The sequence below is a fragment of the Leptonychotes weddellii genome, chromosome 1 (assembly GCF_054177405.1).
Source record: "Leptonychotes weddellii isolate Sample4059 chromosome 1, ASM5417740v2, whole genome shotgun sequence".
NCBI classification, from domain to species: Eukaryota; Metazoa; Chordata; class Mammalia; order Carnivora; family Phocidae; genus Leptonychotes; species Leptonychotes weddellii.
Genome location: NC_138369.1, coordinates 120,743,636 through 120,761,711, shown reverse-complemented (window position 1 = coordinate 120,761,711; position 18,076 = coordinate 120,743,636).

Here is an 18,076-nt window from a genome sequence, read left to right as displayed (position 1 = left end):
CAGTTATGCTGCAGAACAGCTGAAAGCCTCAGGAATTGGAAGCATCAGGTTCCTTTGGACATGGGATGTGAAACTAAAACACAAACACGGGTTGAAAAATCCTTTGCAAGAGCGGTTAGAAACCACCAGCGTAGAGAGGAGCAAGCACATTTCTGCGCTGGGGCGCCTCCAGACAGTCGAACTGCAGTGGGGTCCGGCAAGGACCAGCTCTCTGCCCGCCCTGGATTAGAAACCTGGGGCTGCAGAGAAAACTCAGGAGTAGAAATGGACAAAGTGACCCATCAGGATGAAATTACTAGAAACCTCCAGGAAGTAAAGAAACCTAGGGATCAGAAAAGCCCATGGGCCTATTAATGAAACCTTAGAGGGACTAGGAAATCCAGAGTTTCCGACAAGAACGGGAACTCCTGGAACGTGAAGAAGGGAGGAAGGAGAATCATGTCTGGTCAACAGCAACTGGCCAGGGTCTCAAGCACAAGGGCCTGAAGAAAAATGGCAACGTCTCCAGATGCTCATCAATTTGCAGGATTTACTTTCTGCTATTCATGAGGCCAACCAGAGGCGGAGGAGCAAATCTGGTCCCGTCCTTATGAAGAGGCCCTACGCAGGATCCTGGGGTACAAACTAGAGGACAGCAGCTTCTCAGGTCCTTCTTATCACATGCGGCTGACCTCCCACCTCTTGAGCCCAACCCCAGGACTGCACCATTCGTATCCCACATGTGATCTACCTGGAGGGTCCTCAGGTACCCGAATGCGAGCCCTGGGACATGCAAACTCCAAAGTCAAGTACATTCCTCTTTCCTGCCTGTCTCCTAGCAGGCCCCAGCTCCCAACAGGTGTCAGCCTCTTCTGACTGATTCAGATCCTGAACTTAAAGAAAATTAGAACCTGGATCCCATCTCTTTCCTTTCCTAGCCCAATGCAATGAGAATAAATGTGACATTAAATGAGGACAAAAGAAAAAAGAAAAAGACTTCAAGAATTCCTCCCCTACCCCATATAGTTAGGCAACTTTCCCTCCTTCATGCTGACTAGTCTAGACATTTATTCTCCAAATATACTGCAGTAGTGTTTCTGGATTGAGGGTCCTCATGAAGGTACACTAGAAATTTGGTGGTTAATGCAGAGAACTGTGGTGTTACTGTCTCGTACTGTTAGACTTGGGGAAGGGCCAAGTTCATACTGAAAAGTCTACCTATTACCCCACAGAGAGGGTTTTGCTATGCCATTGGGATTTATTTCTCTGTTCTCTTTGCTGCCACATCACCAGACCTGGCCCAGGCCTACCACAGGCATATGGGGAACAACCTATTCTGTTACTGTTGGAGCCAAATCCAGAGTTCAGTTTGGGTCATATTAAGTCTGATATTCAAGTAGGGATGTTGACTAGGCACTTATACAGTATACATGAGTCTGGGGACCCAGGGGTGGGTGCAGAAGAAATCAGGTCATAAGATCTCAAGTTGACAATCATTAGCATGTATAGGACATTTAAAATCCCTGGACTGGGGCGCCTGGGTGGCTCAGTTGGTTAAGCGACTGCCTTCGGCTCAGGTCATGATCCTGGAGTCCCGGGATCGAGTCCCACATCGGGCTCCCTGCTCAGCGGGGGGTCTGCTTCTCCCTCTGACCCTCTCCCCTCTCGTGCTCTCTGTCTCTCATTCTCTCTCTCAAATAAATAAATAAAATCTTTAAAAAATAAAAAATAAATAATAAATAAAAAATAAAATCCCTGGACTGAATAGAATCAGTGAGGGAGTGATGTCAAATTATAAGAGACGGGGTGGCAGACTGAGTCCAGAGGCACTCAACATTGAAAGGTCAGCAAAAGAGCCAGAGTCCACAAAGAAGTCTGAGGAAAGGCCAGTGAAGTAGGTGACAAGCCAAGGGAATACAGGGTTTCAAGGAAGTCATGTGCAACTGTTCAAACGCTAATGAAAGATCGAGTCCATGATTCAGAACTGACCACTGGTTAGCAAGATGAGTGCTACTGGTAAGGTTGACCGGGGCAGTTTCAGCGGTGGGATAGGAGTTTGATTTGTATAGACTGAAGAGATGATGGGGAATTAAGATTCCACAGGTAGTGAGCTGACAGGATCTCAAAATCTCCCTACGATAGCTCCCAGAAATGCTAAATAAATTATAACAAAGACTATTTTAAATTCATAGATGAACTTGCAAGGAAGAAGGGATATTGCAGATACCCACAATGAAGAAGGAGGTGAAAATGGGACCAGTAAGCATACAAGCTGACTCCACAGCTACCTAAGGGTTTAACTGGTTTAGGAACCAGGGGGCTTCATTTTTAAAACATTACCTTTTTATTTTGGAATGATTTAGGGTTTGCAGAGAAGTTGCAAAGATAGTACACAGAGTTCCTGTACGTGCCCCTCACCCTGTTTCCCTCATTGTTAACATCTTGGAGTCCAGCTCCTCAGAGGGGTTTGGAGTTTGAATTTCTCTTACCAATGAAATCTGCCAAACGCCAAAGTGAGAACTTAACATAAGAATGTGTCCCAGTGTGGTGACATCTCAAGACTCCTGGCAGAATCAGCAGAGAATGGATCTGCCAGGACTCTTTTTCACCCAGGGCACAATGGGTTCTCTGGGCAAGAAGCAAGCACAGCTCCAGAGGAGCTCCTAGTCAAAACATGGACACAAATGGAAACAAGGCACCACGCGTGAGAGTCAGTCCTTAACACCAAGCGGTGGGATTCAGTGGCCATGAATGCCAGATGATAGAAAGGCTATTTAAATGAGAACCTGAAATAAGAACATTTAAAATGACTAAGATCTACAAGACTTGAAGCCCTAAGAAAAGAATGAGACCGGGGGGTGGGGGGGGGGGGAGGAGAGCAATTCAGAAGGGGCCAGGTGGGAGGAGACCAGAGCTCCTCTTCCTTTCTCTAGTCTTTGTTCTTTGTGTCCCCTTCGTGCCCCTCCCCTCCTTCTTTCTTTTAACCACCATCAAAACGGGAGAAGAGCCCAAAATCCTTTTCTAGCTTAATAAAGAAAATTCACAGGTATTTATATCTTTCAGAAAAAAAGAGACAATCATTTAGATATTATTATCAGACCGGTAACTTGCTAAGAATGACAGCCAGCGAGAAATCAAACTTTAGAGGCTCAAAGTAGCTTATACAAGACATGGCAGTAGTCTCTCTCTGAACTACTGTAGTTCCAACTCACTATTCAGTTGTTCAGCCCCTAATTCCCCGGGAGTCACGTCGGGCATCTGTACAGGTCCCAGGTCTCAGGGGACTATATAATTTGACAACTTTCGTCTGCTTACAAATTCGATCCCTCGTGCATTCAGTGTTCTGAAACACCTCTGAAGGTGCTCCGATGTGAAGGGCTTGCAGGTGTCACTTCCACTGGGACATCTCCAACCTTTGTGTCCCACTGAGGTCTGGGTTTATGTCAGTGAAGTCACCGTCACAAATTACTTTGGCTGCGTACCTGGAGTCTAGAGTCTGGCAGCTTTATCGACATTCCCCGTCAAAAAACTTCTAAACACATCCAATTTATCTTCTAGCGGTATCACTTCTCCTTTCATTGCTGCATTTTCACCTTTTTGGACAGTTCTCTTTCCATCACCCATTTTTGTAAAATGTCCTGTGGGTTTATTACTGGGAGACACAGTGTCTACTGTGGTGTGTCCAGATCGGATGGGGACCACCAAAGATGGGGTGACCCAATCGGGTGGAAGTCAGCAGCGGGGCAGTGAAAGGATTCACCTAAGGCAGAACAAAGGAGATAGAAATTTCTTGAATACACTACAACGGAGGGGGGTTGGGGAGCAAAGGAGAGACTGTCTGTGAAGAGGTGAGGGTGGGGTGGGGGTGATGTAGTTAAGTGGGGAGGGCGAGGAGGTGTCGGAATGTGTGGAATTTTCCTTTTTTGGTCTGGGTGGTAACCCATTGGTCAGCTAGGGTTTATGGCTATTTTGCGGTGGGTCACCTAGCCAGCCTGTTTGTATTCTGCCAGGGGGCTGGGGGTCACTGTGGGCCCTTCTACCTTAGTCAGGTTTCCATTGTTCAAGTTAGTTGGCTAAAAACATCCTCTATAGCATCTACATGCCTGGCAGACTGTGTGAACTGAATAACAGACGCACACTGACGACTCATCAACACACTTTGTAAGAAGAGATGTGATTGGCCACTAATCAGGATGCACATCTGTTATTTCCCCAGTGTTTCCAGGACCGTGAAATTTGCACTATGTAATTACTCACAGGTAATATACTGTGGTAACTGAAATTTGCACTGCATTGTTGGGGGACTGGTCTTCATTTAACTACCGAAATCTGTGGATATCAGAACCGTGCCACATAAGGATTGCCAGTATTCATTTCGGGTCCAGAAAATGATCAAAGCGGTTTCTGGCAGAAGAGGTTATCAAGATAGAAGTTCTACATTAATTACTTTGTAGTCTTTGGAATCAGTTCACTAAGGTCAAAAGGTGGCTAAGGTCCCACCTTGGTGCCCAGGAAGGTGAGTCAGTACTTACGAGAGACAAAGTACAAGGGCACCTGGCTGGCTCAGTCTGTAGAGCATGGGACTCTTGATCTCGGGGTCATGAGCTCGAGCCTCCATTGGGGATGGACATTGCTTAAAAAAATAGAATAAAGTTTGACTTAAAAAGAGAGAGAGAGAGAGAAAGAAACAAAGTACATACAATTGAATTCCTGAGAAACACGTTTGAGGCAAGACCTTTCTGTTAACCATCAGGCTGAATGTCCCACTGGGATTTTCTCTATTAGTTCCTTCTTTCCCTCCCTCCTCTCCCTTCTCTCCCTTTAGTCATCAAAATAATTCTTTTAACCAGATTCTTAAAGTTTCACCTTCAGCATCACCCACGGCTTGCTCAAACATGGATTGCTGGATGTTTGCCTTTCTAACACGTTCCCAGGTAATGCTGACTCGCTGGTCTGAGGACCACACTTTGAGAACTACTGCTTTTGATGGTAGACTCAGGAATGGAATTGAAATTTTTTCAATTAACTGGAAAATTAACAAAATATTTGACGAGTAAAACATTGTGGTCAAGTGATGAAACAGATAAACAGCTCCCTCAAGCCATAATTTAGGCAGCCCGTTAAGACAAATCCTCAATTCTCTAGCTTCCCACTTTTTCCATTACAAATACAAATGTGCCTTTTCATACATATGAAAATTTAAAAATCTTCAGGATACAATCTAGCTATTTTGAACATTTGCAAAAATATATGTGACAAAAGTTAAGACCTGAAGACAAAAACAAAAACAAAAACAAAAAACCAAACTTTTGCTGTAAACAGAAAGAAACAATATGTTCATGTTCCTACTAATGGCTTGCTTTTTGAATCAAGTAGATTTTGAAACATCATTTAAAAGCCCACAGGAAATCAGACTAATGTGATAGTGTAGTTAATAGTATTATATTATATTATATTATAGTATGTTATGTCTACTATTGTATTATACTTTACAATGTTAACTTCTTAGTTTCGATAATTATACTGTGATCAGATAAGATGTTAACCTTAGGGGAAGCTGGGTGAAAGGTGGTATACAAGAACCATTTTATTTTTGTAACTCTTCTGTCAGTCTAAAATCAGGTCACAATTTTAAAAGTTTGGAAAAGCTCATTGGAAGAAGAGAACTCTGATGTATGGATACTTACACATTAAAAAAAGTTTGTATCTATGAAAAACTACCTGGGTTTCCTCATTTGTCTCTACAGAATAGTTCAGTTGCCACGTTCTTTCTACTTCACACAATCTTAGGCTACTTTCTGAGAGTATGAATGGACTTTATTGGGGCGCCAACTGAACTTTGGGGGAGGTGTAGAAAATGCACACTGCTGAAGTTTTTTGAAATCGGTAACATCTCACGATTATCCTCCTCTTCTAAAAATTTTTATTTTTATTTTGTAAATAGGTAACATATCTATAAGATTTAAAGTTTAGGGGTGCCTGGGTGGTTCAGTTGCTTAAGCGTCTGACTCTTGATTTTGGCTCAGGTCATGGTCTCAGGGTCATGAGATCGAGCCCTGTGTGGGGTTCCACGCTGAGCGTGGAATCTACTTGAAATTCTCTCTCTCCCTCTGCCCCTCCCCCTGCTCACATGTGCACTGTCTCTAAATAAATAAATAAAATCTTTTAAAAAAAAATTTAAAGTTTAAAAGGTACAAGAGTATATACAGTGAAGAGTCACCTTCTCACTTTTGTCTCACTGTCACCTAATTATTTTCTTCAGATTCAACCAATGATACTAATTTCTTCTGTATCCTTTAGATATATATATATATTTTTAAAGATTTTATTTATTTATTTGACAGAGAGAGAGGAAACACAAGCAAGGGGAGCAGCAGAGGGAGAAGCAGGCCTCCCGCGGAGCAGGGAGCCCGATGCGGGGCTCGATTCCATGACCCTGGGATCATGACCTGAGCTGAAGGCAGACGCTTAACGACTGAGCCACCCAGGCGCCACCTAGATATATATTTTAATGCATAAGCAAGGAAATCATGTCTAATTTACAGAAAATGAGAGATACTTTACTTTTCTGAATCTCTCTCTCTCTTTTTTTTTTTTTTTTTTTGCTTAATATATTTGGAGATCTCATTTCCATATGAGTACATAATCTCGATCCATCCTTAGGTCTGCATTGCATTCTACAGTACGGTTACACAGTTCATTTCACCGATCCCCTTCAATGGACATTTAGACATTTCCCATCTTTTGCTATTACACACAACATTGCCATAAACAGCTTTGTACCGTCATCATTTGCACATGCGCAGATATATCCATAAGAAGCGCAGTTCAAGGGTCAGGTATGTGAAATTGTAATTTAGAAGAGGGTTGTTTTATTATATGCACTTTTGGATAAGCAATAATACACACTGTACAAAATGTAAAGGAAAAGGGTAAGTGGTTAAAAAGAAGTCTTTCTCATACCCCTTTCCCCTCCAGCTGCTCTCCCCAGAGGTGACCACTCCTACTTGCTTCTTTGCTAGAAGAGTATTTCTGGCCATTTGAATCCAGTTTTTCCAAGATCCTTGGCCAGTGAGTGGGATGTCCTGTAAGTGCCCAAAGCTTCTGAATTTGGTGTCAAATTGTAGAAATGGATAATATAGGAAAAAGTAGCCTGAAGAGACTGCACAGTTGATAAAAATAATAGAAAAGGTGACCAAAAATTTTAAATGGATATTTTATAACAGCCAGACAGAGGTTAACAGTGGGGAAAAAAAATTCCTTTAGCAGTGAAGAACCTCTGCTGTTTTTATACTTGTGTAAAATCATGAAGTACTCAAAAACATCACAGGGATCAGGATAAATATTGGCACACTTGTGAAAAGTGCGAGTATACATCCAGAGCTGTGACAATTTTTCCCACCATGTCGGAACATAATTTAGGCAAAGAACTTTTACCTGCTTTACGTTGACAACAGAGGACATATCCAGAGACTAATTTTCTTTTCCCAAACTGCAGGCCATCTCTCCTCTTTTATATATAATTTCAAAAATTTTATTAAGCTGGATATAGCTCTGATATGTACACCTGCATCCATATATACTTATACAGTCATATAAATTTAAATGACAATACTTAAAGCTTTAAAACTCTAGGTTTTAAAACAGCTTTATTAAGTCTATCGTAATTTGATGTTTATATTTATTTTGTCTCAACTGAGTATTCTGAAGGAAAATAGTATTCATGCATAAATAAGAATACATATATGAGAACATGCTTCGGTGTTGTGTAGGAGCTATACATTTTATTTTTTATTTCTCTTTGTATTGGGAGACAAGCTTCCATGGGTTTCTCATAATTCTGCACATCTTAAGAGCAGAGGCAATGGCTAACTTTGTTCTGGACTATCTTTCAAGGATGTTTGTACAATGAACAGTCCTCGCAGGAGAGATTGTGTCTCCTTCCTGAGTAAAGGGCAATTTTATTTACTGTCCATTATAAAAAAGATAATGTCTCCTTCGAGCCCAAAGGTCAGGCAGGCTTACTGCTCATTATAAAATATTTGTTTTCTTAAAACTTGGGGTTCCTCTCCTGCTATGCAGTCCACTGTGTGTGCAGTGCAGGTCTTAGCTGACCCCCTTTGTGTCACCCTGTGAAACGCTGGGATTGCTATGTGTAATGTTGTCTTGGACTCAGGTGTCTTGTATCTTCTGCCAGGATCATGAAACTGGGGGGGGGGGGGGCGGCTAACTTGTTAGCTTGAAACTAGAGTAAAATGTTAGATTATTCACAGTTCTTGGCACTCTGAACTTTAACAGTTTTAAAAGTCCCTAGGTAAATGTTGATTATTAACTAAGTATCTCAATCATCTATTAGTTCAAGGTTCCAAAGACAATTATGGATTAAAAAATATTAAGTTGGCATTAAAGTTCAATATAATACCGGGTTTCAACTTTTATCACAGAGATCTCACCTCTTCTAAGTTTACAAGTCAGGGTAAATGGACGAACTCTGCAGGTTCTCCTAAGTTGCAATGTTGTCTGAGGTTTTATGAGACTGGTTTCCAATGACACCTGTTATTCAAGTAAAAACTAAATCCAGTTGCATGCCCATATTTATGTTTATATACATTAAAATATTAGTGTAAAGCAATAATACTTTATAAGCCAAGTGTTTAGAATCTTGAAACTTGCATTTAATTTAGCATTTTGTAAAATGCTAAACTTCTCACATGAAATTACATATTATGTGTTTGAATTTTTATTTCTCAAATGGCAAAACCAGGACAAAATATATAGCTATCTTTCACAGCCAGAATATATGAAATGATTTATCAAAGTATTTGAGCAGTATCACGTAAACTTGACTTATATTTACTTTTTATTTGTATATTTTAAAAGTAGCATGAAAACCCTATAAATTGTGGTTAAAGGATTTCTTTTTTTAAAGATCTATTTATTTTAGAGGGGGAGGAAGAGAGAATCTTAAGCAGACTCCCCACTGAGTGCCTGAGAACAGAGCCCAACAGGGGCTCGATCTCAGGACCCTAAGACCACAATCTGAGCTGAAACCTGAAGAGTCTGATGCTTAAACTACTGTGTGACAGGTGCCCCTAAAAGGATTTCTTAGAGTCTTTTCAATAGGAAGCTGTGTCTTTATAATTAAACATTTTACAAATGAAAGGGCTCTCTGGCATTTGTCTTTTCATTCCCTTTTTATAACTACAAATTGTTGGTGAAATGTCAATTTGCCAATCTCTATTTTTTATTTTATAATTGAAAGGGACACCAGGTCATTCAATGAAAGCTAAAATTTCCTTTTTCTCATCTAAAAATGTTTTTGAGAATGTTTATAAGAGAAAACACTAGCTATACTGTTTAAACTTTTATTAATACTTGAGTTATCTTAATATCATAATTTACATATTTTAACTTTATTTTAATCAGATATAGTATTAATTCTCATATAAACCTAAACTTTTCCTCTTGGAAGTCCCCAGGGGAAAAAAAAATCCCTTTTAAGTTGCTATCTTCTTCTTCTTCTTCTTCTTCTTCTTTTTCTAAGATTTTATTTATCTATTTGACAGAGACAGCAAGAGGGAACACAAGCAGAGGGAGCTGGAGAGGGAGAAGCAGGCCTCCCGCTGAGCAGGGAGTCCAATGTGGGGCTCGATCCCAGGACTCTGGGATCATGACCTGAGCTGAAGGCAGTTGCTTAACCAACTGAGCCACCCAGGCACCCTCTTAGTGGTCTTTTGAAACCAACTCATTAAACTTGAGATATTTTACTGGACTTTATCTTTTAATTTCCTCCATGGCTAAGTTATCCTATATAATTCAAAAGCTTCTGCCAAGGGAGGCTCTTGTTCTCTGGTGTTTGTGGCAGATCCACACCAGGCCTCCAGGAACAGACAGCTTTCCCTGCCAAAGGCTTCAGAAAGGCTGGCGTCCCTTTGTGAATCCCACATCCTCCTGGGTACCTAAGAACTTTCATATGGGAAGAAAATCCACCACCAGATAACAAAGGGAATTAGTAAATTCTCAAGCAAAGGGAAATTGTACAGCAACTCCATAAGAGCAAGGAAAAGAAAGGACAGAAATGTATTCATTAAAAAAAGAAAGTGGGATGCCTGGGTGGCTCAGTTGGCTGGACAACAGGCTCTTGGTTTCGGCTCACATTGTGATCTCATAGGTCGTAATTTCATGGGTGGTGATCTAATGGGTGGTGATCTCATGGGTCCTGAGATGGAGCCCCACCTCGGGGCTCTATGCTCAGCAGGGAGTCAGCTTGAAGATTCTCTACCTCTGCCCCTCCCCCACTCATGCACACTCTCTCTCTCTCAAATAAATAAATAAAACTTGAAGAAGAAGAAAAAGAAGAGGAGGAGGAGGAGAGCATTTTCTCCCAGCAGCCTTGAGTTTCCTAGAAAGACCTTAACCTATGCATTTATCCTCTGGGGGGCAGCAGTTCCCTGTAAAGGAGGAAAGATAACCTTGGAAAAGGAGCTTGGCCTCTTGACCTCGTTCATTCCACTTCTCATTTTACTAGTGAGGGGAAACTTGCTTCCTACCAAGGTTGGAATCTCACAAATAATCCTCACTCACTGGAATAAGATTTAAGCTGAATCCCCTCTCAAGTGTAGAAACGCGTATTCAAGAAGTAAAGGCTGTTGGTCCTCCTTCTGAGTCAGCTACTAACAGATGGGTCTCCACCTATTTTATGGGCCCACCTTTTGTACTATTAGCCACAGGGCAGTACAGTAAAAGCAACAACAAATACCATGCTTACTGAATTTTCTTACCCACTGCAATTTTTTGGCAGCATATCACAATTGAAAGTATCCACAGAGGGGCCTGGGTGGCTCAATCGGTTAAGCCTCCAACTCTTGATTTCAGCTCAGATCTCAGGGTCCTGCGTTCAAGCCCTGCATTGGGCTCCATGCTGGGTGTGGAACCTTCTTAAAAAAAACAAAAAACAAACAAACAAAAAAAGGTATTCATATATTTGGGGTGCCTGGCTGGCTAGGTGGGTGGAGCATGTGACTCTTCGGGTTGTGAGTTTGAACCCCACGTTGCATAGAGATTACTTAAAAATAAAAAAAATTTAAAAGGCATTCATATATTTATTATAATTATGAAAGAACTTATGGGAATCAAATCTAAGGACATAAAAAATGGTCATGATTTATGTTGAGGAAAAAATTTATAGCATGATTCCCTTTTTGGAATATACACACCTACAGACATTTGGAGAAAACATTTCTAGAAAGTTATAACCAGAATTTCCACAGTAGTTTCATTTGGCTTGTGAGACTACAATAGCTTTTATTTTCTGCTTTACATTATTCTGTATTTTCTAAATTTCCCACACAGAACATTAAAGTATTATGTACTATAAAATATATAAAAAGAAAGAACAGGGGGTGCCTGGGTGTCTCAGTTGGTTGAGTGTCTGACTCTTGATTTCGGTTCAGGTCATGATCTCAGGGTTGTGGGATCGAGGTGTCAGGCTCTGTGCTCAGCAGGGAGTCTGCTTGAGATTCTCTCTCTCCCTCTCCTTCTGTACCTCCCCTGCCTCAAATAAACAGATAAATCTTGGGGCACCTGGTGGCTTAGTCAGTTGAGCGTCTGACTCTTGATTTCAGCTCAGGTCATGATCTCAGGGTTGTGAGATCGAGCCCCAAGTCAGGCTTCGTGCTGGGCGCAGAGCCTGCATGAGATTCTCTCTCTCCCTCTCCTTTCACTCTCTCTCCCTCTCTATAAAAATAAAATAAAATAAAATAAAAAATCACTTTAAAAAGTGGTTCTTTATACAAAAAAGAACACACATACTAAAAACCTGAGAGAAACATTAATAGGGAATTTCACCATTTAAATGAATATTTAAAAATAAATAGCCTCAATCTTAGTCCTACATTTTCCTCTCATGTGTTCTGGCTTTTACTTATTCATATTTATCTTGCACATATATGGAGCATAAAGTCTTTTTGGGGTGGGTAAGTTTTCCAAACTGAGCAGTAGCAGATGTTCAAGATAGACCAAATGCAGGAAAGCGGCATCTGCTAAATGTAATTTTAGGGCAACTCTGAGCAAATTATTGCCCATATCTTTCTCCTTCTTCTCTTGGTCCATCAGGTCCTAGATTGCTTCACCACATAATTCTAGACTCTTGGAGGAGGATGGGCCACAGCTGCCCTTTTGTCCCACCCTTCTACTGAGCTAGAAATCCTTCCCAGAATACCTCTGACTTCCAGCCTCGACATTAGTGCTTCTGCCTGAAATGCTCTTCCCCCTTTGTCTGCCCCACAACTTCTACTTATCATTCAATACTCAAGTCAAGTGCCCTGTTTCTGTGTGGCACAGTCATTGGTGGCTATGAGCGTGGACTCTGTGGTCCGAGAGACCTGGGTTCAATCCTGCCTCCCCTCCTGACGCTTGATTTGTGATCTCGGCCAGCTTATGTGACCTCTCTGAGCCTCAGTTTTCTTACCTGTAAAATGGGTTCATAGATGTGAGAATGTGTATGGGACCTTCAGATGTTAGCACGTACCAAGCAGGTAATAAATGGTAACTACTACTATTTGTCACATCAGTGGTTTCAACCCTGACCTACATGTTAAAATCACCTGCAGAGCTCTTAAAACATGATTTACTAGGTCTGAATGATGTTCTTAGGAAGATATTTTTAAAACTTGTCCAAGTGATTCTAATGTGTAGCCAGGCTGAGAACAGCAGTTCTGAAAGTATGGTCCCTGGACCAGCAGCACCAATATCTCCCGGGAACCTGTTAGAAACTCAGCTCCAGGGCCCCACCACAGATCTAGGGAATGAGAAACTCTGGAAAAGGGCCCCAGCAATCTGGGTTTTAATGAGCTTTCCAGGAGATTCAGATGCATGAGAACATTTGTGAATCACTGCGTTAGATTGTAGGCTAAAGGTACAGGCTCTGTTTGTGTGTTCAGTGCCATATCCCCGGGGCTTAATGCTTTGCCATATACAAATTCAGTTTAGTTCAACTCAGGAAATGTTCACTGAGCACTAATTTTCTGTTAAGGCACTGCGCCTTGGCCCTTGGAATACGATGCTGTATGAGACAGGTCCTTGCCCTACAGCTCGCTTACAGCCCTAGACTCGACTCTTCTCTCTGATTCTCACTGTCCCTTAAGCACACCTCTACCTACCACTGTAATTTTCATGCTGATTGATATATATTTTTCTATGTCTGTGTCCCCCACTAAACTGATCTCCTTAGGGCAGGAACAGCCTTTACTCATTGTCTTGGGAGATGCTCAAAAGCAGTTGCATTTCTGGGCCTCGGTCTGCTTTCCAAAAGCAATGGAATGTGTTCCCCTGATGCAAAACGATAGGACAAAAAAGGTTGGTTTGTCTGTCAAGGTTTGATCAGGGAAGCAGAACCACCATGAGTATTATGATATAAAAGTTCTATCTTAGGGATTAGACTTTACACTGTTATCAGAGGGGGTAGAGAAGTAAGATCCAAGGAAAAGCAGTTAGAGGATCAGAGAAAAGGTACTAATCAGGCTTCCTCGGGTATTGTGCTGTTGGACAAATCAGAGCTCTTAGGGAAATCTGGACCAGCACATCCAGCCTCAGAGGGCCTGGGACGGGGAGTTAGTGAAGAAATCTGCAGAAGGCTATTGTGGCCTCGTGTGGCTGTAGGTCAACCTGTCCAGCGGCAGGAAGAGAGCTGCATGCATAGCAGGGGAGGAGGGGCACAGGCTGGAGCCCTTCAGTCCCCCTGTGTCCTCACTCAAGCATCTTAGCCCATGGTGCCCAAGAGCAGTGGCTCTGCCTCACTCCACCTTCTTCATCACACACAAATTTCTCTTTGGAGCAACTTTAACCTAGAACCATATAAGACGGGGCTTCTTGAAACATAATCCCTGCTTAGGCAAGTTGACACAGTACTAAATCATCCAGATGGTAAATAGTACTTACCCCAAAATCTGGCACTTACATTTTTTTTTCCCCAAGAACTACTATTTCATCCATTTCCCCCCCAACATTCAACTTTAACGATAATATCATTCATCTCCATCTCTCCACCACCTTAGCTATCAAATATCAGTTAATAATTGTCACCTGTTTAGAGTAATAATAATTTTAAAAACTGTCTTTCTGTGTGCCTTCCAAAGTGGCCCATGTTAAATGCCTGGCAAGTTTCTGAAGGAAAAACCATGTGATTGGCATAGAGCTGAGCACAGTCAGAGGTTGGAGTGTCTCATAAATGTAAGAATGAAAGCAAGAAGATACAACTCATTTTGGAAGGAAAGCAAAGCCCATAAATACTAGAATAAAAATTCCTTGATCTCTATCCTTGGCAGTTTTGGCAATTAACTGTGGGGTTCCATTTAGTAAGAACCATAAGAGTCAGAGACTTGAAGTCAAAACACAAAGGAAGTTACTGATTAATACAAAATGTGTTTGCCGATTGCTCTCTAACCTCTCTGCAACAAACAAACAAAAACCCTTATCCATATCTCTCCCTGAAAAGCCTACCTGGTCCTAGAACGTTATCTTGGGCAAGTTATACTCAGTTTCAGGGGCTGCGCTGCTTCTGTACTCGACTCCTTACCTCTCCTCCACATCTCCTAGTAGGCATCGCGTGTATACCCAACACCTACTAATTGTTCCACTTGGTGTTTGCAGGCATATTACACATCCAGAACCCAAACTCTGAATCTCTGGGTTCTTTTCCTTCATAGCTTCCAAACCTTTTCTTTATGTCATTCAAGCCTAAGCTTAAGTACCTTTTCTTCAGAAAATCCCATCCTAGTCGCCCAGTCAAACCTTCTCCCCACCGTACATTCTCTGATGCTGCTGTATTTCCCACCTCTCCCACTAGAAAATAAGACTCACAAGGACATGTATTGCTATCCCCTTAGAACCTAGAACAAAACAATGTGGTAGGCATTCAAAATTTTTGAAAAATGAGTGAAATCAACCAAACAGTTATATGAAATAATTTTTTAATAACAGCTATATATGCTCTGAAGGAAAAAACAGTGTGGGGTGTTGTGTTTAAAAACAAAGCAACTGTGGGGGCTGGTGAATAGGATTGTCAGAGAAAAATCTCTTTGAAATTATAATTAAGACTTCAAGAATGGGGGGGAAGCTGCCTTGCTTAAAGCCAGGGGACACACATTCAGTGAGAAAGGACAGGAAGTATAAAGGACGTATGGTCTGAAAGAGATTGTCGTATTTGAGAATTGTTGGAAGACCTTTGTGACTAGAGCACTGTGAACAAAGAAGGGAGTGGCTGGGGACAAGGATGGAGAGACGGGTAAGAGGTTGTTATGGGGATTCTTGTAGATGACCATATGGGGTTTTAGTATTATTCTCAGTGAACTAGAACTGCTGCAAAGCTGTAAGTGTGGGAGTGGCAGGATCTTGGCTTTTCATTTTATTTTTTTATTAAGTTTTAAAATTTTAACTCCAGTATAGTTAACATAAGTGTTATATTAGTTTCAGGTGTACAACGGAGTGATTCAACAATTCTCTATATTACTCAGTGCTCATCATGATGTGTCCTTATTTCATCTACTTTTTTAAAAAATAATTTATTTTAGAGAGACAGAGAGAGAGCAGGGGGAGGGGCAGAGGGAGAGAGAGAATCCTCAAGCAGACTCCCCGCTGAGCACAGAGCCCGATGCGGGGCTCGATTCCAGGACCCTGACATCATGACCTGAGCCAAAACCAAGAGTCAGATGTTTAACCAACTGAGCCACCCAGCTGCCCTTATTTCATTATTATTAACAGCCATGATAAAATAGTGTGATTTCCACCCACTCAATATGATATCATCTCCACATGCCAGATAAAGAAGACAAAAGATAGGAAAGCTGCTGTAACAAAGGTCTTTTGCTAGATTCGGGCTTCTGGCTCACTAGTAGAAATGAAAGTTAAGATTACTTTCAGAGAATAATTTCTTCCCTTTCTGTTCTTCCTGTTCTTTCTAATCACTTCCTGTGATTACAGTTTCCACAAGCTTAGTCCAGGAGTAGCTAATGATTGCTCCCCTGTGTATATGGCAGGGGTCACAGGTAGCAGAGTAAATGAAATAATGAGGTGAGACAGAGGAGGGGTCTATACTCCACTTGTACATTGATTTCACATGTTCACCCAGCTACTGAAATATCTGAAATGATGTGCCTTTTGGGTCAGTCTGTTTCTTTGTGAGTCACTGGAAAGCACAGACCAGCTCCCTGTTTCCTTGCTTGTGTCAGTCCATCCCCTTAGGCACACTAGACTGGAAAACTTTCCGCCATTTTTGGTTTATTCCTGTCCTTCATTCTTCAAATGTAGTAATTTGTTTGTAAGTCTCTGAAATGCCGTTTATACCCATCTTGTGCTCTCCGTTCTTATTGTGACAATGCTAGAGCATGTAATACTTACAGTCATCCGTCTGACCATCTATCTATCCCTTGTGAGTTTCATGACCCTCTTGTTTTCAAAAAGATTTGAAGGAGTTAATAAAGTGGAACAACGTAAACCTGGATAATTAAGATTAAAGAGAACAGAGAGGGCCTAAATCAATTGTTCTCACTGTTGGATGCATTACAAACAATGGAGAACTTACAAAAAATAGTCATACTCGGGAGATTCAGATTTATATTGTCTAGAGCTCCCTAGGTGATTCTAAGGTGCAGCCAAGGTTCAGAACCTGTGGGATTGGACATGCAGGAGTAGATATTACCAGCCACTTGCTATGAGCTGATTACAACCTTTGAATCCTGAATATGGCTGCAAAGACAAAAAGGAACATATGCTGTGTTCAACACCTCTCATTATCTGACAAAACGTTTTTTCCCCAGAGTTAGACTCTAAAAATAATATATTGTGTATTTCCTAATAATACAATAATAGCTACCTTTTATTTTTATTTTTTTTTATTAAAGATTTTTTATTTATTTATCTGAGAGAGAGAATGGGAGACAGAGAGCATGAGAGGGGGAGGATCAGAGGGAGAAGCAGACTCCCTGCCGAGCAGGGAGCCCGATGCGGGAATCGATCCCGGGACTCCAGGATCATGACCTGAGCCGAAGGCAGTCGCTCAACCAACTGAGCCACCCAGGCGCCCCTACCTTTTATTTTTTTATAGCAATCTCTACACCCAATATGGGGCTCGAACTCGTGACCCTGAGATCAAGAGTCGCAGGTTCCATGGACTGAGCCAGCCCCTGATAGCCCCTGATAGCTACCCATTGTTGACTGTTTGCCAAGTGCTAAGCATTATGCCAGTTGAAGGAATTAGCTGTTTTAAGTCTCACAACACATCTGTGATGTGAATATATTATCAACCTAGTATTTCAGATGAGGAAACTGGGGTCTTGAGGAATTAAATAAATTGCAGCTTTTGGACTAACTGTAGAATCTGATTCTTGACCACTTCCTGCACTGTCTCTGATGTGAATGCACTGGGCAATATCTCCAGTTAAAGTTGTCCAAAAGACAGAATGGTGTTCAAATGGAGGTTCTTGTAAAATAAAGGCTGAAGGAAAATAATTTCACAAAAGCATTTGTGCAAGGTATTGAGAGGATATTTTGCTTTCTGATGGACTTCTTATGGGGCAAAACACTGGGACGCCTCAAAGAGTGGGCTGGTATCATGTCTGCATTTTGTCACAGGGGCCTTGGGGAGGTCTGGCTTCTCCCACAAGGCCGGTGAACAGGGCAGCTGCAGAAGAGCCTGAGCTTGGTGCAGGACCTACTGGGATGAGACCAGCAAGCCTCAAGTCTCTTGGAACCAGGCTTAGAGGCAGGAAATGGAAGATGGGGTAAAAAGCCAAGAAGGGCATCCTGCTTGAGCTGCCAGGCGCAGACAGCCTGAGGAATGTCGGTTGGACTGGGCAAGAGGAAATTCCCATGCTGAAGAGAAGCATGAAGGGATGAAGTGTATGGTTCTAGAGCCAAAGTGAAAAATATGGGTGTGCCTTTGGCTCAGGGGGGAGGTGGGGTGGGTGCAGATATTTTAAAAAGAGTAAAAGGTGGGTGCTGGGTCACAGGAAACTCATGATTATTTTATCTTAAAAAGGTCTAAAGTGGAAATACTTCATGTTGTTGAGTAAAGTGAGAACTGTAGGCTTTGCATGCCAGC